Source organism: Mus musculus, chromosome 17 (genome assembly GCF_000001635.26).
Source record: "Mus musculus strain C57BL/6J chromosome 17, GRCm38.p6 C57BL/6J".
Lineage (NCBI taxonomy): Eukaryota > Metazoa > Chordata > Mammalia > Rodentia > Muridae > Mus > Mus musculus.
In genome coordinates this window covers 13654613-13676823 of record NC_000083.6, presented here as the reverse complement: position 1 = coordinate 13676823, position 22211 = coordinate 13654613, and the positions used below count along the sequence as shown (strand labels likewise).

The 22211-nt window shown below is 49.1% G+C and overlaps 1 long non-coding RNA gene and 1 other non-coding gene across 2 annotated transcripts; both read right to left on the bottom strand.

Annotated features, from left to right (window-relative positions):
* Nucleotides 1-1341: 1341 nt before the first annotated feature.
* On the bottom strand, nucleotides 1342-1446 carry Gm24867. The gene has a single exon (XR_003952475.1). It is a non-coding gene; the product is annotated as a U6 spliceosomal RNA (small nuclear RNA).
* Nucleotides 1447-11135: 9689 nt separating this feature from the next.
* Gm41530 lies at nucleotides 11136-20978 on the bottom strand. The gene is made up of 2 exons (XR_876607.3): nucleotides 17688-20978; nucleotides 11136-11584 (listed from the first exon to the last, which is right to left on the bottom strand). It is a non-coding gene; the product is annotated as a predicted gene, 41530 (long non-coding RNA).
* Nucleotides 20979-22211: the final 1233 nt, after the last annotated feature.

The following is a 22211-nucleotide window of genomic DNA, read 5'->3' as shown; positions in this document are numbered from 1 at the left end:
CAGATCTGGTGCTCTCTCTAAGCCTAGAGCTGGGCCACATGCACACAGCAGCTTCAGCCAGTGCACTGTGATGCTGCAAACTGCAGTCTATTTTGAGTCTTTAAGTCTGTTCCCTGGCCCCTACAGGTGGGAGCCTGCAAAATTATACTTCGCTCCTTCTATGGGCGGCACCCACACCATCCTGTAGTTCAGGGTAGAAGGAAGGCTGACAAACCATCTTCACCTAAAGCAGCATGGGTGGGGAAGGGGGAAGGGTGGGGGACCAAGAGCCACAGCTCTGTTCTCTGCCGGGTAAGATGTCAAAATAGCTCATTTAAACCTGGGACAATACTTTTCCTCTAACACACACACACACACACACACACACACACACACACACACACACACACGAAGCTATTTTCTATTTAAAGTTGCTTATTCACAACTGACCCAGAAATCTGGTGAATGGTAAGTGATCCAAGAGAGAAGTTTGAAAAATTGTTCCCATGTCCTGACAGCAGCTGGTGGTCACACCCATACAATAAGCAGCTGAGGGGCTGGTGAGATGGCTCAGCAGTTAGGAGCGCTGACTGCTCTCTCAAAGGTCCTCAGTTCAAATCCCAGCAACCACATGGTGGCTCACAACCACCCGTAATGAGATCTGATGCCCTCTTCTGGAGTGTCTGAAGACAGCTACAGTGTATATAATTAATAAATAAATAAATAAATAAATATTAGAAACTATTAGAGTTTTAAAAAAAAGCAGCCTACATCGACAGGCCATGGAAAGACTGTCTTGCTGGAGACTGAGCCATGGCAGACCCACAGCAGAAGCTTAAGTGCAGACACAACCCCTGGGGACTGTGGGTTTGTTGGGAGTGCTAGTGTCCCCTATGAGACTATGGCCAGGGTACCATTTCTGGGCGCAGAGCCCTGAGCTGAATAAGGCTGCCCTGCCTTTAGCCCCTGTTTATTATGCTTTGGTATCTAGTGAGTGACAGCTTATTGCTCCCTGGAGAACTGGCTTGTGACATGGGTCTTTGTATCTTGACCTCTAGCCTTGCTAGCGAGCGGCAACCCTGTGGACTTGGGCTGAGCACAGCCTTGGATTTGAAGGGGAAGAGCAGAGACCTCACACTGTACAGAGGCCATGCCTGTCACAGGCTAGTCCTGTCCCCCAGATGAAGATCACATCGTCTGAGACAATGCCCTTTTTCTCTTTCTGAGGCTTTTGGGAGCTTCCCACGGATGGAGGTCAACTTGAGAGAAATGAGGTGTCGTGAGGCACGAGTGAAGATCGGGGTGATCCTCTCTCTGGATAGGGTTTCTAACACTGGATTCTGTTTGCTTGTTTGTTTGTTTGTTTTTATGGGGCACTTCAGGAGTTTGCAAGTCTTCCTTATACAGGGGCCATGTTAATCTTCTCTGTACTGTTCCAATTTTAGTATATATTCTCCCAAAGTGAGCAGCCCTGGATTCTGGCCTCAAGATCAGAGCTTGGATGGAGGGGAAGGAAGCATGATGCCTTAGTTTCCTTTCTTCTTTCTGCGAGAAAACACCCAACAAAGCGACTTAGGAAAGAAAGATTTACTTTGGGCTCACAGTTAGAGGAGTCACAAACCACCACGGTGGAAAAGGTAGTAGGCAGAGGCAGAGGTCACATTTTAACTGTCATTTGGCAGCAAAGAGAGTCTGGGCTGGACTGTTAAACTTCAAGGCCTGTGCCCAGTGACCCACTCTCTCCAGTGAGGCTCCACCACCTAGGGGGTTCCACAACCTCACCAGGCAGCACCACAGGCTGGGGACCAAGTGTTCAAACATGAGCCTATGGGAAAATTCTGATGCAAACCACAACACTCAGCTAAATGTCTGGATTATTCTGTGGCTAGGAAACAGTGGCAGCTGGGAGACAACCACACAGGAAGCTGGGGTGAGCAGGAGGGTGGGAGCCACTGAAAACTATAAATCCCACTGCCATACACTCCTCCTCCTAAAGAGTACATGGCAGGTGTCTCCCAGCACCAGAAGACAGGTGTCATGGAGAAGGTGTGGCCAGACCTGCTTCGTTCCTCTCCCCTTTAAGAACCGTTGTTCTTGTCTTCCTTATTCGTCTAGATTATATCATGTTGAGACCCAAAACCTCTATGTGGCTCCTTCACATACAATGTCCTACGGCCGTAGACTGTGAGTACCACCTGGTAACGTGTGAATGTGTCAGTGAAGTAAGCCACTGTTGTGAGCAATGCTTCAAGGTGCCCGAAGAACCTGAGCTACCTTTCTCTACAGGTAAACTGTACAGGTTTACTCAGGAGGGGCAGTGAGATGCCTGGCCAAGCAGCATCTCTCCTACTCTGTGGAGGGAGGAAGGCTTCAATGCAGCCAAGTGCCAGGTATGCAATGGGGGCTTCTGACAGTTTTGAGTCTCCAGGGAATGTGGGCTCACTATCGTTGTCAAGAAGATGAGGTCAACACAAGCCCTTCTACCCACTGTATATGGATGTGCATGTCCATGCCAACATCCCAGAGGACTATGGGCCCACAGAGACCCCTCACTCAGAGGTGAAGATTGTGCCTCACATAGACACCTCCTTGGAGGAACAGGTGCATGGTATTTTTCTGGAGGGGAGGGTGGCGTGAGGGGTTGCAGTGTCAGACCCAGTGAGGCCCTTCATAGGCTATGTTCAAGATCATGGACTATTTCTTCTTTCAGAAGCTCACAGTTCTGATCAAAGAATCCCTAGAGACTTTGTACACATGACAACAGCATGAACATGCCTCATTCCTATGTTCATGTGCATCGTTCATGTATGTGCATACCTCATTCATTGTAGGAAGTAACATGTACAACAGAGTGATGAGTTCTAGCTTGGAGAAGATTGTATTTAAAAGCCAAGTGTGGGCTGAAAGGATATCTGAAGGGCTGTGATGGTTTGTATATGCTTGGCCCAGGGAGTGGCACTATTAGGAGGTGTGGCCTAGTTGGATTAGGTGTGTCACTTGCCCTAGCTGCCTGGAAGCAAGTCTTAGCAGCCTTCAGATGAAGATAAAGAACTCTCAGCTCCTTCCTGCATGCCTTCTTGGATGCTTCCATGCTCCTCCTGCCTTTATGATAATAGACTGAACCTGTAAGCCAGACACAGTTAAATGTTGTCCTTATAAGAGTTGCCTTGTCGTATGTACAACATGTGTCTGTTCACAGCAGTAAAACCCTAACTAAGACAAGGGCTGAAGAGTAATAGCAAACATGGGAACCTGAGTTCAACCCCACCCCTGCTGCCACCCCTGAGACCCCAAAAGAGAGCCTGGCATAGGGATGCTCACATCTAATCTCAGCCCTGGGAAGGCAAGGGACAGGGGGACCTCTGAACTTGTTGCTGGCCAGTCCAAGACTTAAAACTCTGTCAACTTCAGGTCAACGAGAAACCTCGTCTCAAAAAACAAAGTACACAGAACTCGAAGGTGCACAGCCAAGGTTGACCTCTAGCACCTCCTGCACTTGCACATACCTACACACATGCACACACACACACACACACACACACACACACACACACGCACCCTCACTTACACTGGTGTGTGTGAGGCCGGTGTGTGTGCCCTGCTATCCATGTGGAGGTCAGATGGCAACTTTATGGCATGGGTTCTCTTCCTATACGCTGGGTGGCATGCTCAGGTCACCATGACTGCACAAAAGCACCTTTACCTGCTGAAATATCTCACCAGTCTTCCGAGGGTTTTGATCAGTCTAACTTGAGACAGCTTCTATCCTAGATGGGGACCCAAATACCTACTTTCTTGTATGATGACCTGTAGCAGGATTTTCCCTGTCCAATCACTTTAAATATAATACAAGAAGCCTGTGATTGGACAGGGAAAAGGGAGGTGGGGTGAAGAGTTGCAGAGATGGAGACAGGGAGTGACAAAGGAAGGAAGCAAGATGTAGGACGAACAGGATCATTCAGATTCCATGTGGTTTTAAATAGCCACAGGTAGATACAATATCATATAGGGATAGAATAATTGGAATAATTAGTCTAATCTAAGTGGGCAACTTGTACCATTATCAATTGGCCCTGAATTTATTGTGTGGGCATCTTGTGTATTGAAAATTTATTGATACATAAATCTGACTGATTAATTTTAAGCTTCTAGAGTTTTGATTTTACTCAGTTACTGGGAATTGTGACAGCCAATTGCATGGTCTTTGCATGGGGCTGGCATGGCAATGACCCACCAAGGGAACTTGGAAGCTCTGGGCCAAAGAGTCTGCTGAAATGAGAACACCCTGCTGGAGTTATGTGGCCCGCTGGTGCTCAGTGTAGCGTGGGAACTTGCCATTCTTTTTAATATTTCCCTAAACAATGACCTACTCTGCTTCCTCCTGCCTGCCTCAGTGTGTTTTATGGTTCCTCACAGATCTGAAGTGGGGATGGGCTGAAATTCTCGAAGACTTGTCCCCCATGACCCAGCTCAGTCAGCCAAGCCTCACATCCTATCAAAAGAGTGCCACCACCTGGCGACTAAGCATTCAAACATGTAAACCTATGGAGAACCCTTCATGCACAGTCTATTACAAATGCCACCTAGACTCCCCAATATTCCTAGGCATGAACAGTTGCTGGGACAGGCTCCCTCATCAATCCTTTTCAGAGCTAACAAGAGACTCTGCAGCAGAGACTTGTTCCTGAGGACCTGGAGTCTTTGCCGAGGGTCAGCCGACAGTCACCAGTGTCTATGAGGTTCATGGGAGCCACTAGACCTCACTTGGCTCCTACAATGTGCCACAGATATCACTCACACAAAATGGTGATGAGTGATTGGCATCTGCCCAGAGGGAAAATGTCCATGGCAAAGTTGTCCCACATAGAGAAGCCACACGCAAACTGCAACGGACCTTGACCTCCCAAGCGAACAGAAACAAAGCCCTCTTGTCCTGCAGCAGGCAGTGACTGTACAAACACAGCCAGAGGGAGGGAGTGTGGGCAAAGCCACCTCTAGTTCTGGATTCCAGGGAAAGAAGGCAGGATCCACTCCAGTTGTGGACCTTGGAGTGGGGCAAGCTGGCTTGATGGCACATGGCCTTCTTCTGGGGCTATACTGACCCAGGTTGATACCCAGGCAAAAGTCCCCAGAGTGCTAAACCCTTCCTGGCCACAAGTTCTTTGCTGTGGGCCCTAAAGCTATTCACTACATTTATGCTTTTAAACTTAATTTAATATAATGAAGTCATTAAGTCCTTTCTTGTTTTAAAAACTTTATTTATTCATTATGTGTGCTTATGCTTGCCTGTGCATGTACATGCATATAGATATGTGCATCCATGTACCCGTAGAGGCCATAGGAGGAAGTCCACTTAATTCCTTCAGACAGGGTCTCTCACTAAACCTAGAACTAGGCTGGTTGTCAGGAAGCCTCATGCTCCTCCTGTCTCTGACTCTCGACTCTCTGCAGAGGCAGTTCTTGGCCACACTTGGCTTTATATGTGGATGCTAGGGATTTGAGATCAGATCCTCTGTGACTCTCATGGCACAGAAAGCCATCAAATGGGTTCAGCCCACTGAGACTGCTTCGAAGAAAGCCACAGGCTGGGCAGCTTATGGATTTGTTTGTTTTAGGGTCAGAAACTAGAAGTTTAAGCTGGCCTTGGCCTGGCTGGTGTCTGAGGAGGCTGTGCCTCTATGCAGAGGGTGCTTCCTCCCTGTGTCCTCCTCTGGTCAACCACTCCTGGTTTCCCTATCATCTGGCACCAGTCCATCGTAAGGGCTCTGTGGTGATCTTGATCTGACCACTCTACTCTCAGCTTAAAGAACAAGCCTTTGGGAGGCGATGCAGAGACAAAGTCACAGCACGAGCTCATGTTGTTATGTCTAACAGCTAAGCAAGTTGTAAGGCTACTGAGCCTCCTTCAGGCACTAGGAAATGGCCCGTCCACTTCCCAATGTTTCTAACTTGGTGGCTAGCACCCAATACTCTGCTCTTCCACCTGAGTAGGCCTTGTTGGGGTTTTGCTCCCTGAGGACTAAATATCATCAGTCCATCCATCACACAGGTATTCATTAGTGCTGATGGACAAGGAGCAAGGCAGAAAGAGCAACTACAGCCCTGCCCCCTCCTGCATTAGAACCCTGATACCCTGCTCTCCTGGTATGGAAGTCTTAGAACAGGTCTAGCTGTCATCTGACAATGCCGTGTCCACAGCTTCATTAGTTTTGTCCAAAACATTCAGTTTGGGTCCCCACCCACAAGGACCTGACTCCTGATTCTGACTGGGGACAGCCTATCCCCAGAATAAGTGATGGTTGGACTTACTGCATTTCTCTCTAAGCTCCTGCAGAGCAGAACAGTTCACACACACACACACACACACACACACACACACACACACACACACACAGAGTCTTCTGAGGGGCTCAGTCTGTGGCCCTGCCCTAGCTTGGTGGACATTCATTAGTGCTGGCTATGCTTGTTCAAGCATGTCAGGGCCATGCATCAGTCAGAGCAGTGTGGGGGAGAGGTGGCCAGCTTGTCCATCTGTCCTTACCTTCCTCTCACTAGTGAAGGGTCTGGAGAGCAGAGAGGGTCCCCTGCTTCATCTGCCTGTTTTACCTGGAGGTCCTTAGGTTCATAAGGCATCTTTTCCGACTCCTAACACAGGGAAGGTGTTTAGTGCCATTAGGGTCTTGTATTGTTTACCCAGTAACTCTGGGTACCTCTAGAGAGTCTGGGAACAAAAGACTCAGAGCTGGGTGAGATGCCAGATAAGCCATGAGCAGGAAAAAAAAAAAAAAATCAAAGCTCGTGGACAAACCAAGGGCTCAGTTTAGATTCTGTTCAGGGTGTCTAACAGGTCCTCCTGGTTTCCGAAAAATACAAGAATGTCCAACAGGCCTGGGGAGATGGCTCCAGAGGGAAGAGTGCTTGCTGTGTGACACTCAAACAGAAAGATGACCAAAGCTATCTGTGCCTGTAACCCCAGCTTTGGTAACTGTGGGGTGGAGCCTAGACAAAACACTAACACAGTCCACCTCACAGAAGTGGTGAGCTTCCAGTTCAATTCCAAGGGACTAAAGCAGAGAATGACAGAGAGAGACCTTATGTCTTTCTCTGTCCTCTGTGGGAGCATGCAACCACACATTCATGTGTATGACCAACAACAACACACACACACACACACACACACACACACACACACACACACACACACACACACCATGCAAACACACAAAGAATGTCCAAAAGCCCTACAGACTCCAGACAGCACAGCCTCTGGCCTCCTTCATTTTCTGAGCCTCTTACAGAAAGGCAAAGCCTGTGCCAAGGGGTTTGTGGATCGCAGAATTATCATGTAGCATCCTCTGTCTCCACTGAGTAATTCCTGTGGATTGATCAATATCAAAGGTCTGGGCTTGCCGCCAGCCTGCGATGCCATGCATGCTCGGAGAATACTGTCACTGCATTTTAGAGCACGCCCAGCCACTTCCTCCCAGATGCCCGCAGCATCCATATTCACAGACAAACGATCTTCCTTAACCTCCTAAAATCACGATAGGCAGTGTCAGCCTTGAGAATTTTTTTCTTTTTAATCAGGAAATGGGAAACACAGGAGCAATGCATTCATTAGGAGAATTCCTCATGTCTCCTGACCCGCATAAATCACAAAATCCCTTCAATGGTTTCTTAGTTTAGAATCCAAATTCGAGGGTGCTGCCAGCCAGTCAGCTGAATCCCTGCATTTCCCATTCATCTTGATATTTTATCAAAAATATCTTTCTTACAACTGGTATAGATCCCCGGTGCCCCGGGAGCATTCACAAAACCTGATTTGGCCCACAGAAGGCTATTTATATATAGTCTCTGCGACCTAGGCATTCTGGACAGAGGGGCGTGGCACAAGGAAGCTGCAGGTGCCACGGGCCAACCCAGGGTTCAGGGCTGGGGGTGGAGACTGAGCAGAGCTGAGAAGGGCTTGAGTAAGCAATAAATATACTGCCTGGCGCCTTGATTCATATGCTAAGGAGCATCAAATTCGGCTTTAATTGGTGCAGAGAGGGAAGCTTGCAGCTGCCTCTGGCCCACACTGTGCACGGTAGGATACTCCCATGAATAGTGTTTAAAAATAAGCCCCGCAGGGAAATGCAGCCCAAAGACTGAGAGCAGCCAGTGACTGGGGGAGGGGGTGTGGGCGGCCTGTGGCTGGGGAAGGGTGTGGGGCGCAAGGCTACCAGGTTAAATCTGAGAAGATCTCAGACCTCAGAGTCCCAGGAGCCGCAGATTTCCTCCGTGCCCTGTAAAGAAATACGTGTTTCACCCTTTGTGAAAATGCTTAGCCTTTCATGATGGTTGCTGTTCCCCTGTGGACTCTTGTGGAGAGAGGCCACAGGGGCTCTCTTTCGGGGAAAGTCTCTTCTAGCCCTGTTTCCCTTTCTCCCTGGCTTTGGGGCTGGGCTCTAGGAAGGGACCCTCAGTGAGGGCAGAAAGCTCTTCACTAGGCTAAGACTTTCCCTACTGGAACTATGGAAGCAAGGAGACATGGTGCTTTGCCAGGCCAGCGTCCTAGGCCAGCCCTTCTTAGGTGCTGGCCAAGCCTAGTCAAATGAATTTCGCCTCTTCTTAGCTAGAGTGCAGAGTGACCACGTGTACAGCCAGCTCCTGGCCAAGAGGCCCCTAGAACAGGATCTGGGAGGGTTGGCTACTCTTGGTGTTTGTGTGTGAGTCTAGGTTGTAGAAACCATTGCTTATGTATGGATCATATAAGCACATTTATAAACCAGCAATGAAGAGGCTTTCTGACCTGAGTGTGTGTGTGTGTGTGTGTGTATGTGTGTGTGTGTGTATGTGTGTGTATGGAGAGAGAGAGATGGGAAAGAGAGAAAGAGAGGGAGGAGGGGAGACCTTTGCTATAAAGAAAAGTCTGGTATATTCCATATTGAATTCCATGTGCTGGGTTTCAGGTGAGAGAGTAGGAAGCTAAGTGGGTTGTTTGTAGCCATCAGGTTCCACTCAGGTGTCTTAAGTCAGGTGGGACATTTGTACTTCCAGCTCTGGGACAGGGGGGGCATGAGGCCTGACCACACTAGGTTTCTAACAGCTTCCTGGTTTGTAGAATTTGAATGAGACTCTCAGTTTCTTGAGCCGCGTTTTACTTCTGTGACAAATGACGTCTAAATGCAATTTCAAACAGTAGCTCCCTCCGGGCGTGGTGGCACACGCCTTTAATCCCAGCACTCGGGAGGCAGAGGCAGGGGGATTTCTGAGTTCGAGGCCAGCCTGGTCTACAAAGTGAGCTCCAGGACAGCCCGGGCTACACAGAGAAACCCTGTCTCGAAAAAACAACAAAACAAAACAAACAAACAGTAGCTCCCGGTTAAATGAGGTCTATGCTCTCAATTTCTATCTCTATCACCAGCCTAAGACTTCCCTTTGTATTCCTGGGCAGTACAAGCGTTGCTTGTGCATGAAAATCAAGGCTGGTCTGGGGAGGAGAGGGGACCCACCTACCTCACAGAGGGAGACTGTTCCTGGAGACTTGTGTATATACCACGTGTGTGGTGGGGGAGGCCCCTCCCAGCCTCTGTGTTCTCAGCTTATATGCAGAGCTATGGACATGCATCTGATAAAGCCCCAGGCTCTGGCAGGACAGCGCTTCAGTCCCCTGCCTTGTGGGTTCATCTGTGGCCATTCTGGCAGCTCTAATGCTTCTGTGACAGTCTGGGAGATAGAGCCTAGCCTTTGTGTTTCCACCTTAGTGAGCATGCTGGCTCTTTGTCCTATAGCTTTTCCAGCAGCTATTGCATCCAGGGACACAGGCTCAGGCTTTAATCCTACCAGTCTGTGGAGGACAGCACAGAGTAATTGTAGGGCGAGAGTGTACCCTTGGCAGCTAGGACACAGAACAGTGTTAGGGTAGGGTGAGGCACCACAGGGAAAGGCCTTCTGTTCCACACCTACCTAGACTCTTCCAAGGAAAGGAAGACAAGGGACCAGAGGGCTCCTCTGGGTCTCAGTGAAGCCACGCCGCTGTAATTCCGTTTAAAATCCTCAGTGGGTGTTCTCCAGAGCCGAGTTCATTGGGAAGTTGCAACAACAACAACAACAACAACAACAACAACAACAAAGCTACTAATAAAGCTGTGGAATGAAAGTTCAGAGAGCAGAGGGTCCTGAATGGTCCCCTCGTTAGAACCCACTGTTTGCACATGAGGTTGCAAGTTCCTTACCATTCTAAAGGTTGGATTAGCCTGTAGGTCTCCTTGTCCCTCTTGAGTCCCCACTGTTTCCTTGGACACACACACACATGCACGCATGGCTAGAGCTGAAACAGCAGTGACTGTGTATACACACAGACTGGGTTAGCAGAGGAACATAGATTGGGAGCCATAGGGACCTGTCCATCTGGCTTTCCTCTTCCTTCAAGAGCGGGGACTTGGAGTTAGGCTCTGAGGAGAATGGGAAGCTGAGGGTGACCATGCACTCTGGTCCTAGCTGCAGATGCTGCAGGGATCACTGGGACTCTGTATCCTCCTGGTGCCTGTGTAAGCAGAAACTCAAGGAAGGGAGCCACCAGGATCTGACAAAAGACACAGCTTTGGGGTGTGACCAATTCTGAGGACTGTCAATCTTGAGAGAGATCTCAGGTGGAGCCTTGGTCTTGCTACACTATTACTGTCAAAACCTTCCCAGCATAGATATAAGGTGTGCCCTGATTTAATAATCCCTTTTCAGGGAAACAAAACCAAAATCTCTATTCACACTGCATGGGAGAGGCTCCCTCCCCCCAGAAACATTAGAATATGACAGAGAGCACCTAGGATCCATAAAGAGTAACAAATCCTGGGGCCTGGGACATAGTTCAGTCTGTAAAGTGCTTGCTGTGCAAGTATGAAGACCTGAGTCTGACCCCAAACACCCATGTAAAAAGCTGAGTGTGGTGCTGCGTGCCAGTAACCCCAGCCCTGGGGACATTCAGACAGGCAGGTCCCTGGGGCTTCCTGGGGCTTCCTGGGCAGCAGGTCTAATCAGGGAGACCTAGGCCAGTGGCACTTCAGTAAGCAAAATAAATGTCCCCTGAAGAATGACACCTAAGGTTGATCTCTGGACTCCATGCATATACACACATACACACACCCCACACACATGGACCAAGAGAGTAATAATAATAATAATAATAATATAATTGGTACAAGTTTCTGCTCCCCCTAATGTGAGTGTGAGCCACCAGTTGTGTTCTCAAACAATCTTCAGGACCCTTAGCATTCTCTGTGAGCAGCCTATCCCAGAGGTTGTGGCCATTACTGTATAAGGATGACATCCTTAGTCAAGTGTGCGCATCTGACCTCTGGCTGGCTTGCCACCTTCCAAGCTCAGTGTGAACCAGGCTCAGACCTTCTGCGACGGAGCTCAACTTTCCACAGGTCTTGTCAGGCCGTAGAGGACTCTGATATCTTCTTAAGACAGGAGGAGATGTTTTGATGTGCTGTCTGGAAGAGACGTACATGGGAAACTGCAGGCAAGCTCCCACAGAGGTCCAGCATTGTAGACAATTGGGTGTCTTCTGGGTGAGCCAAGCAAAGACCTTGCAGTGACTGAGGAGGAGCTCAGGGAAAGTCTAGGGAAAGATGATATTTACAGTGATGAGCAACTTCCCCAATTACAGAACTTCCAAATAAACACATAATCCTACTGGAGCATTGGAAAGTCCCTCCTAGATCTGACTGTGGAGAGGTCAAAACTAGGTGTTAGCTTTTCTTTTAGGCTCTGCCCAACAGTTACCTAGCAACAGCCAGGTATCAGCCTGGCTTGCTATAACAGGACTGTTTGGCCTCTCTCTTCCTCTCTCTCTGGTCTCTCTCTCCCTCCCTCTCTGTCCTCCTCCTCCCATCTCTCCATGTGTTCCCAGACATTCTCTTCTTTCTCTCTCCCTCTCTCTTTGTCCCTTCTCTTTCTCTGCCTTTACACCCTTCTCAACCTCCCTTCTCATGCCCCCAAATAAACTTCATTTTATACTAGACCATGGTATGTGGGGGTAGGGGGGAGGGGGCTGCCTAAGCATGAGCCCACTAAGGTACCCCCCTCCCACTGCATCATGCTGCCACATGACAAAACATATCACTAGGTAGCATCAGACAAACCTTGGGCCACGTGATGGGAACCAGCAATGGTGGGGGAGAACTGCATCCAGTGGCGTCTTCCCCAGAGTCTTCCTTAGGGACCTTCCCAGGATGCTTCAGCTCTGGGGACATTTTGACTATGATCAGCTAGTGACCTTATATGGGAAAAGGGGTGAAGTATCGGCTGTAGATGGTTGGGAAGGGGTGAGAACACCACAGTTGGCTCCATTGCCCTAGGATGAGGCTTCAGCCCATAGATGGATCTGAGGGCCTATTCCAGAGTTAACGCCTCTCATGGCCTTTGCCCTTTGCTTCGCCAAATCTTTTTTTTTCTTTTTAAAGATTTGTTTTATTTATTATATGTAAGTACACTGTAGCTGTCTTCAGACACCAGAAGAAGGAATCTGGTCTTGTTACATATGGTTGTGAGCCACCATGTGATTGATAGCTGAGATTTGAACTCAGGACCTCCAGAAGATCAGTCAGAGCTCTTAACCACTGAGCCATCTCTCCAGCCCTTCTTCCTCAAATCTTAAATTTCATCTCATCTTGTTGTTTATGCCCTCCTACTGGCCTGCAGTTCATTTAGCTCACTGTAATGAAATTCCTCTCATGAGCATCTGCCCCTACCAATACTGGACATCAGATATGTGCCCTCAGTTCTCAGGAGCCTCAGAGAAGCGCTGAGCAGATGCTATGTGGCCAGGTCAATCCTCCCGATGGCTTGTTCATGCTTAGCGAGTCTTAATTCGCTTCCTCCCTGGGCCATGCTGGACATTGGCCTCCTGGCTCTGGACCACATTGCTACTGAGTCTCCTACACCACTGTACAACAGTCCCACTTTCACAACCAGCGCTTTAAACTCAGGCTGGGCCACTCTCTGTTGAGTCAAGAGAAAGTGGTTGTGTTCTGTTTCTGAATGAGAGTGTGTGGAAGCCTTGGTCGGAGCTGAGGTGGAGAGAGAAACAATGACGTTGAAAGCACGTTAGTGACCGCCTTACCGACCAACTAGGTATGGTGCCTGGGATGTGAACCGCTCACATTCTACCCCAAGGAGAAGCATTTAACTCCACACAGATAAAAAGGTGAAAGTGGAGGGCAGCCCCGTGCTGCCTGACCTTTGCCCTGCCTCCAGGAGGTGTTCAAAAGTCCTGTTGTCCACAGGGAATCACCCACTCTTCAGAGCTGACATTTGGATCTTATTAGTATTTAATTCAGAACAGAGCAGTAGCCTGGATGCTGCCTAGCCCTCACCCTCTAGACACTGCAGGTTCCTTTCCTTAACTCCATAAAGCAGGAGTGCTCCTGCCTCGGGGAAGTGACCTGATGAACCTCCCTGGGAACTGGTAGATGTCTGGATCCCTGAGGAGGACCCTGGAGGCCAGTAGACATCACACCTCACCTGACTGCAAGGCAAAGGAAGTGTGAGAGACCTAGAGGTTGGGTTACTCTGTGAGGTCACTGTGTCCAGGATGACTGGGTCACCCTGATGCCTGCCTGGAGTCATTCTTGGCCTCTCCTTCTCCTTTGGTCACTTCCTGTAGGAGCGCCAGCCCATCACTGAGAATGAACACTGAGGTCCCAGGGGGTAAACTCCATCCCAGGACCCTGAGCGCTGACATTCTCCAGGGGATGGAGGGTGGTTACCTAACCTGTAGGTGTCCTGATCAGCTGAAGAGAGCTGCTGTGACCTCAGCCATGAGGACATCCTCTAGAGTTTACCAAGCTAACAGAACTCTCTCGGCCTCTGGGCTGCCCAGCATCACTTGCACACACATTTCTCACAAGAAGCCACAGAAGCAGTGAGCTGGAGCCAAGAGCCCAGGGGCTCTGAGCAATGCTGTTTGGTCCTTTAGAGTGGGATAGGCTAGCAGCACACAGGAAAAGAAGCAGACAGGGATTTGCATTTTAGGCAAATCCTGGGGGGCCTTGTCATGATGGCCTCTATGTAAAGCTTTGTGAACCTCTCCCATGATACAGGAATACTTGAGTCACTCTCTGTCAGAAAGGGTGCTCTCTGGGATTGGAGGAGTGGAGGCCTGTCCTAATGGATCCGTTGGGCTCAAGCTAGGGAGGTATCTAGACTTACATTGTCCCCAGGCAAAAGAAGCTCAGGGTGAAAAAAAATCCAGGTCTAGCAAGCACACAGGTCACTGAGGGCAAGTGACCATGTTATCCTCTCAAAGAGATAGGTTCAAGGCCAGCCTCCTTAGCCTTTGGCTCAGGGTTAACTCCATGCTCCTGGAAGTCTGAATGAGAGGCCATAGTCACATAAACCAAAATCCGATCATGCAGAGGAAGGCTGAGAACAGCAGGGTGCACTTTGTGCACGGATGGATAACACTCTTAGGCCAGCTTCCTGCTCCCACACATCCCAGTGAAGAGAGCTCATAGCTCCGATGGATCCCTGTAAGACATGCAGCCAAAGAGACACAGGACCAGATTGGCCTGGGGGTCTGCAGATGTCTCTGCTTCCTCCTGGCCTATTGAAGAGCTGGTCCTTTGGCACGGTGAGAGAGAATAGGCTTGGAGAATGACAATTCCCAGTGCCTCCTCCTCATCCTGCCTCTTCCTTACCCAATCCTTGTTATCTATCAGGGCACTGGCTTCATAGAGAAGGAAGTTCTCTGCAGATCTTCCTGTCCCACCTCAGCTACAGAGGCATCAGGATCAGGGTCCTCTGCCCGGGAAATAGTCTGTGGCTCTCCTAGGAGCCTTGGGATGTGGGGTCACTGATCTTTCCTGCTCAGGTATGAGCCTGTTCTTGATACATCCCAGCCCCCACTCTTCCAGGCCGTCTCTGTCATCTTACTATCACCAACACATTACTTTAGACATACTCTCTTAAAAACAAGCCGCTTTTGGAAGACACACCCCAGGAAAGCAGTCTGCTTTGCTTAGACAGGCCTGTGGTCCTTTCACCCATTCCGTGGGAGCTTGGGAGCGGGTGGGTGGGGCTCTGCTTGAACTGGACTTATCTAGGTTCTGCTGGGTTTGAGTCAGCTCTTGGGGAAGACTGCCATCAATATGTGTCCCTCGTCATATCCCAGGGTCCCCGAGCTGTGGTCTCCATTGCTGTTACTAGTGTGTCTGTGTTCCTGTCTACGGCTAGGGAGCTCTTGAAGGCCAGTGTTTATCTCTTCCACATGTTCCCCACTGTTGTGGTCCTGCCAACATGAGGCACCACTGCTAATGAGAGAGGAACTCAGACTGGCTGAGTCCTTCCCTGAGCCAGGCCTCTCAGTGGGATGTAAGAAACCGAGAGAGAGGCAGTTATGGCTGGACTGACCGACGTGCAATGTTCTGGGAACAGCTGAGGCTCTGAAGTAGCAAAAAAAAGTCCAGGAACATGCGAGATAAATGGGCCTCGCCAGACCCAGCTGCTGCAGGTTGGCTTCGTCTTATCACCTTTCCTTATTGACTTTGAAGCCACAAAGCTTGCTTGACCCAGAAACTCAGTGAAAGAAAATGTTATCTGCTGTTGCCTGGCACATCTTGGGGCGTGAGGTCAGAGGTGGCTCATTGTGGACAAAGCGAGCAAAGGTGACAGCACATGTGAGCAGGCGCTGCTAACCAGCGAAGCTGAGGGAAAAATTGCCTTCAAAGTAAACAGGCACTCTACTCCAACCCTCGTGGACTCCTAAGTGCCCAATGGATAAACTGAGTCCTAATGTCAATCAAACCCTTGAGTATAGACTCAAAGAGGCTCATGGGAAGGGACAAGATGCTATGAAAGAAGCCAGATGGCATTACTTCTTCCTGTGTCCCTCCCTTCTACCCTACACATCAATGAGTCCCATGAGAGATTTCCATTCATGTGCATGCTGGGTATTATTTAAATCAAAGCAAATCTCTCTGTCTCCTCAAATCTGTTATGGTGATAAGGTCCAAATTTATTTATTTATTTATTCATTCATGTGAGTACATTGTAGCTGTCTTCAGACATACCAGAATTGAGCATCTGATCCTATTATAAATGGTTGTGAGCCACCATGCAGTTGCTGGGACTTGAACTCAGAACCTCTGGAAGAGCGGTCAGTGTTCTTAACCACTGAGCCATTTCTCCAGCCCAAGATCCAGAATCTTTTACAACACACCTCTGCTACCATCAGAAACCAAGTGCCACAAGAATACTGCCATGGCGACAGGGTGGTGTCCCTGGATGCAGGATCTGTGGCTACTTCAAGGAATCCCAGAGGTTACTGGGACAATGAGTGGAAGGAAGGGCCACTTCATACAGAAGGTATGACTCCTGAGGCTAGTGGCTTGCAGATGGAGCTGCCTGGAACATGGACAGATTCTGTAGATGGTCACCTCTGATGGCCTGGGGTTTCAGGAAGGTTGGCTATGTCTTGCCACCTTCCCTTATCCACTGTGAAGCGATAAATCTTGGTGGTAAGGCAGAGCTCATGCTGGTCAGACAGAGGATGGGAGTGTGGATAGTGTGATAAAATACTATCATGTAGTGTTTGAAATATGCAGTCCTGTGCGGGAAGCATTCTCACCAGGCAACCACTATCACCAACTGCCCATCTTCAGGGATTTTCTAGTTCCCCAAAGTGAGACTGTACCCACAAAACAAAGGCTTCCCCTTCCCTGACTCCACCCACCTCCAAGCCTGGCCCCCACCATCTACTTTCTGTTTCTGGGAACTCATTTCAGAGGAGTCACGGGGAATTGTTCTGCTGTGACTTTCATTACTTCACGCCCTGTCATGTCTGCAGGACCCTGCTACGGTGGCATGCCTTGGTGCTTCCTCTGTTTGTCAGGCTGAACAAAACTCTGCTTGTATAGATATGCAGATGGAATGGGATTTTAATATCCCAACACTACCTCAAACTTTGCAAAAATATGTCCTGGCCATCTTTATTTTCTCAGCTGTCTCTAGTGATCGCTGTCTAGACATGGCAAAGCATCATGGAAGTGGTTGTGCTTTCAAGTGCCCAAGACACCCAGAAGAGGAGTTGGGGAGCATTATCCTCTGAGGGGTGTTCCTAAATGCCAGAGCACAACACATAGTGAAGGGGAATGCCTTCCTGAGTAAGCTCTGGGGGCAGGCAGGCAGACAGGAGAAAACAAAGTCTCACACCCGTGACCGGGGTCTCCCTCAGACACCAGTTCAGCTGGTATCTGTTAATTCAGTTTTAACCCTGACTTCCTAGAGGCAGCATCAGATGCTGCAGGTCGAGGGTGCAGGCTCCAAGACCATTGCCAGTTCAGGAGGCGATGGCGGTTCCCAGCTGTGACCCGTACAGATTAGTTAGCTGTAATCCAGGGCCTCACCACCTCTTCATTCAGGGTCTGTTCATTTCCTGGAGCAGCTCAGGGGACTCAGCAAGACACATGCTTTTTCAGATGGTTAAAGAGGGTACTAGAAGCACACAAGGCTGTAGAGGAGGAAGGGGTGGAGCTTCCGGAAGGGGTGGAGCTGCCACACCCACTGCCCTCCCGCTGCCTGAAACTCACTGACCTTATACTTATGGGGCGGCCTTAGAGCCTTCCCTAGAGGAAACAAGCCATAATCCCTCTTCTCAGCTTCGTTGTCCCACCCATGTAACTCTGCCGCATCCTGTAGAGCAACTCCAGTCACAGCCGTCCCACCTGTACGCAAAAAGATCCAACCTCCACTTGGGAGATTCTAGGGCCCTCAGGAGCTGTAGGTCAGGAGCAAGGACAAACGTGAGGTTTTCATGATATCGTGGAATCACGACATTGGGCGACGGATGAAAGGTGCTGTGTTGCTTCTGATTTGTGCCACGGTGTGTGCGCACCAGGGTTGTTTTTAACTCTACCCTAGAAAACAAAAGGACCAAACTGAAACCTGATAGCAATGTTCAGCAGAAAAAAGGACAGTATACCATTGTTGCTGCTCAACGGGTGGGACTCAGAGAACAATATCCTGCAGGATTCCACTACCCCCCCCCCCAACACACCCTACGGGATGTTTTCTCATGCTGAACAATTGGATCAAGTTGAAACAAACAGCATGTGGAGGTGCACAGTGAGACTTCTGGCTGAGAGCTCCATTTCCTGCCAGAGTCAGGCCACCTAGGCTCACTTCCCTGCCTTCTGTAACAAACACAGTGGTCCATAACTGAACACCTACCACAGAGGAAACTGGGCCTTCCAGACATCATCTCTGCCTTCAGACCCATCCAGGGTGCTCTGCACTGTTAGCCAGGCATCTAGCCCAACAGACCTTGTCACAGCACTAGTTGTGCTCTGGGCCCACTGAGTTCTCAGGAACCATGTTCCACTTCCCTGAAGGTTTCTGTGCCCACATGCCCCTCCCCTGCAGAAACAGGGCTCTGCCATTTCTGAATGGGGCTGGGCAGAGGACCACTGTCTCACCACTTTTGGTGAACCTGCCTTTTTTCCTCCCAGCATGGCTTTCTTTGTTTATTGTGTTGATTTTTGGAATGAAAGGATTCCCCCCCCCCCCCGCCCCCCTTTCCCTGCACACATGCAGAGAGGCTTTCTAGCTCAGTCACATCCACCAGTGTCCTCAAGGACAGTAAGGGTCTGGGTGACAGCCAGAGCTGGAACTGTCTCCCTCCAGGCTGCAGAGAGAAGACAGAAGCGGCTGGCTGAGAAGCAGGGAGCCGGGAAGAGGGAAACAGCTGCCCGCCTATCAGACCCATGATGGCTCCCTCCTCCCTGCTGAGATAATGCTTGAAGTGCATACTGATTTGAGTTGGAGGAGGTGAAGCTAAGAGGGCCTGAGCTGCAGAGGCGAGGTCACACTGACACATCTCAGAGCTGCAGCTCTCATTTAAAATTAGAGACCCAGATGCCCAGTGGATCCATGAACCTGGCAATATGGCTGCCAGAAGCCAGTCTTGTGCAGTGAATAGGTGGAGGCCCTCTACCATGGTGGAGTGTGTGTGTCAGCACTAGGGTGTGTGGCATGTCCTGAGCGTGTGAGGTACCACTGCAGCGTGGCGTGTATGAGATAGCATCATGAAAGCTGGACAGTCTTTGTTTCCGCTTTGGCCCTTAGTTCAGCAGGACTTAGCCACAACTAATCCCCGAGCACACTGGTCCCATTGACCTGCTTACAAAGACTGATGTTTAAAGAAGAATTTTTCCTAGGGGTAGGGTCCTTGTAACTTGAACATTTTCCATTTCTCTTCTGCTAAACTGTATCAAATCATTCTACTATTGCGTTATTTAGTATATAGTTATAATTATATATTTGTATGATTTTACAAATTAAAAAAAAAAACCAACTTGGTCCCATACAGAGCTGCCTCAAAAGGCATTGTGGGAAGTACCCACTTACTGCCAGGGTGAGAAGTCGCTGTGTTTTGGAGCTATCTGTTTGGGCTTTGTGACAGTACACCTTGGCATCAAGACACTTTCCCTGACTTCGCCCGGCTGGCCTCTGCAGCGTCAGCTCCGCACCTCGAAACGACTTTCTTCTTTAAACAAACCGCTCTAGAATTTGGACAGTAAATATGGTGAAAAACAATAACCGGGTAATACAATTTTGTTTGGAAACCCAGAAATAAAACTGGCTATCTGGCGACTCACACACTGGCCCTGGGAGATTCCACTGATGCTGTCAGCCCTGGGCTGGCCCTGCTGTGAGGAGTGGTTTCCTGTGGTGTCCACTTCAAAAGACAGCCTGGCCGCTCACATAGTGGCCGCTGATTAAAGAAATACAGTGTCCTCAATGGGCCATCTCCCACACAGCTATGGGTCATCTAACATTCCCTTTCCCTCGTTACTACACAGCCTGTGGTCTGTCCAGCCCAGAGCATCATGGAGAGCGGGACAGGTCTGTTTCTCTCTGGAAGATGTCCAACGCCAGACAATGGCTCCTTCACCCCATCCTCGAAACTGGGCTCGGGTTACTCCCTGCCCTGGTACCAGGAAATTTATTTTTAGATCAGTCAGGAAGACTGATGGGGGGTGGGGCGGGGGGAGGGCATGGATTCTGCAGGAGCAAACATTTGACAACTGGCTCTCATAGCAGAAAGACTGTGCCTGCCCGTTTGTGTTTACTTAGAGTAAGTCTTTCTGTGTCTTTCTGTCAGAAAGGGGCCAGGCAAACAATCAATAGACAGCGCCCTTCACCTCCTCCTCTCCCCGCCCCTTGCCCCCCCCCCCGCCCCCGCCCCCTCCCCCTCCCCCAACCTCCGGTGCAGATGGACTCTCACTAAGACAGTCAGGGAGTCAGCCAAGCTTTTATTCTCTTATTCTCTATTCTCTGTAGGCAGCTCTCGGAGTGTACCACAGTTCCTTGTTTTACCCGGAACCTTTTTGCAAACTGCTTCTGAACACCGCTCCCCCCACCCCCACCAACTTTATCATTAACCTGATGAGATCTGTTTCAGATATCTCTCCATTATCTCTCACATCAGTGCTGCCTAGGTTTGTGTCAAATTGTCAGAAACTAGAGGGGTTGGGCAGGAGGGAGCCTCAACTGGGAGAATGCTGGGCAGTAGACAAGTCTGTAGACCAACTTCTTAGTTATTGATGGGAGAGGACCCAGCCCACTGTGGGCGGGATCACCCTTGGGTTGGTGCTCCTGGGTTTGTATAAGAAAGCAAGTTGAGCAAGCCACGGAGCAAACCAGTAAGAGAGCAAACCAGTAAGCAGCACTCTTCCATGGCCTCAGCATCAGCTCCTGCCTCCAGGTTCCTACCCTGTTTCAGTTACTGCTGTGGCTTCCCTCAGTGGAATGTGATTCCAGACTTGTAACCCAAATAAATTTCCTCCCCAACTTGCTTTGGGTCATGGTGTTTCATGACAGCAATGATAAATAACCCTAAGATGCTATCACAGTGCCTGAGAGGAAACATGCCCCACTTTTGATAGTTCTATGGAATTTCGTAGTTGAGATTATGTTAGGGGGCAGAAAACCATAATTTGAATATATTGCATTAAAAAAAATCTATTTTCAATTAAAAAGAAAAGAAAAATCTCCTTCAGGTTAACGTACTGTCTTTGTGAGCTCTCAAGGGCCAGCTGCAGCACACATGGAGTAGGTGGCCAGGCCACTGGGGTCTGTGACACTTTGTTTATTCAGGCCTACGTCCCTCTTCCCCTGAAGTAGCTTTGAGACTCTCTGGAGTCATGTAAACTTGGGGAGTATATAACACTTGGACAATGTCCCCTTGAATTGTTCTGGGAGCTCCTAAAGTGTTGGGTGGATTTGGATTCAAAACAGATTTATGTTGTCATTCCTTAATCCCCATGCTGTTTAATTCCCAATTATTAAAAAAATAGCTTATTTTATGTGTATGACTGCTTGAACTGCACAACGTCGTGCCTGGGGCTATCAAATTCAGAAGAGAAATTCAGATCCCTGGAACTGGAGTTACAGATGGATGGGAGTAACCACACGAGCATCTAACGCTTAGTTATTGAAGAAAGAGCACTCTTGCCATTGTCAGAGAAGGTGAACTCCTCTTGGGAAGTCCTAAGGGGGCTTGAAGTGCAAGTGTGTTATCTATGGAAGTGCCAGTGTGTTATCTGTGGAAGTGTCAGTGTGTTATCTGTGGAAGAGCAAGTGTATTATCTACAGAAGTACTATCATGTTATCTATGAGCATGCAAGTGTGTTATCTGTGGAAGTGTCAGTGTGTTATCTATGGAAGTGCCAGTGTGTTATCTATGAAAGTGCAAGTGTGTTATCTATTGAAGTGCAGGTGTGTTATCTATGGAAGTGCCAGTGTCTTATCTATGGAAGTGCCAGTGTGTTATCTGTGGAAGTGGCAGCGAGTTCTCTATGGAAGTGCCAGTGTGTTATCTATGGAAGTGAGAGTGTGTTATCTATGGTAGCGCCAGTGTGTTATCTGTGGATGTGCCAGTGTGTTATCTGTGGAAGTGACAGTGTGTTATCTTTGGAAGTGTAAGTGTGTTATCTGGGAAGTGCCAGTGTTTTTTCTATGGAAGTGCAAGTGTGTTATCTGTGGAATGCCAGTGTGTTATTTGTGGAAGTGCCAGTGTGTTATCTATGGAAGTGACAGTGTGTTATCTGTGGAAGTGCCAGTGTGTTATATATGGAAGTGCCAATGTGTTATCTGTGGAAGTGCCAGTGTGTTATCTGTGGAAGTGCCAGTGTGTTATCTGTGGAAGTGCCAGTGTGTTATCTATGGAAGTGCCAGTGTGTTATCTG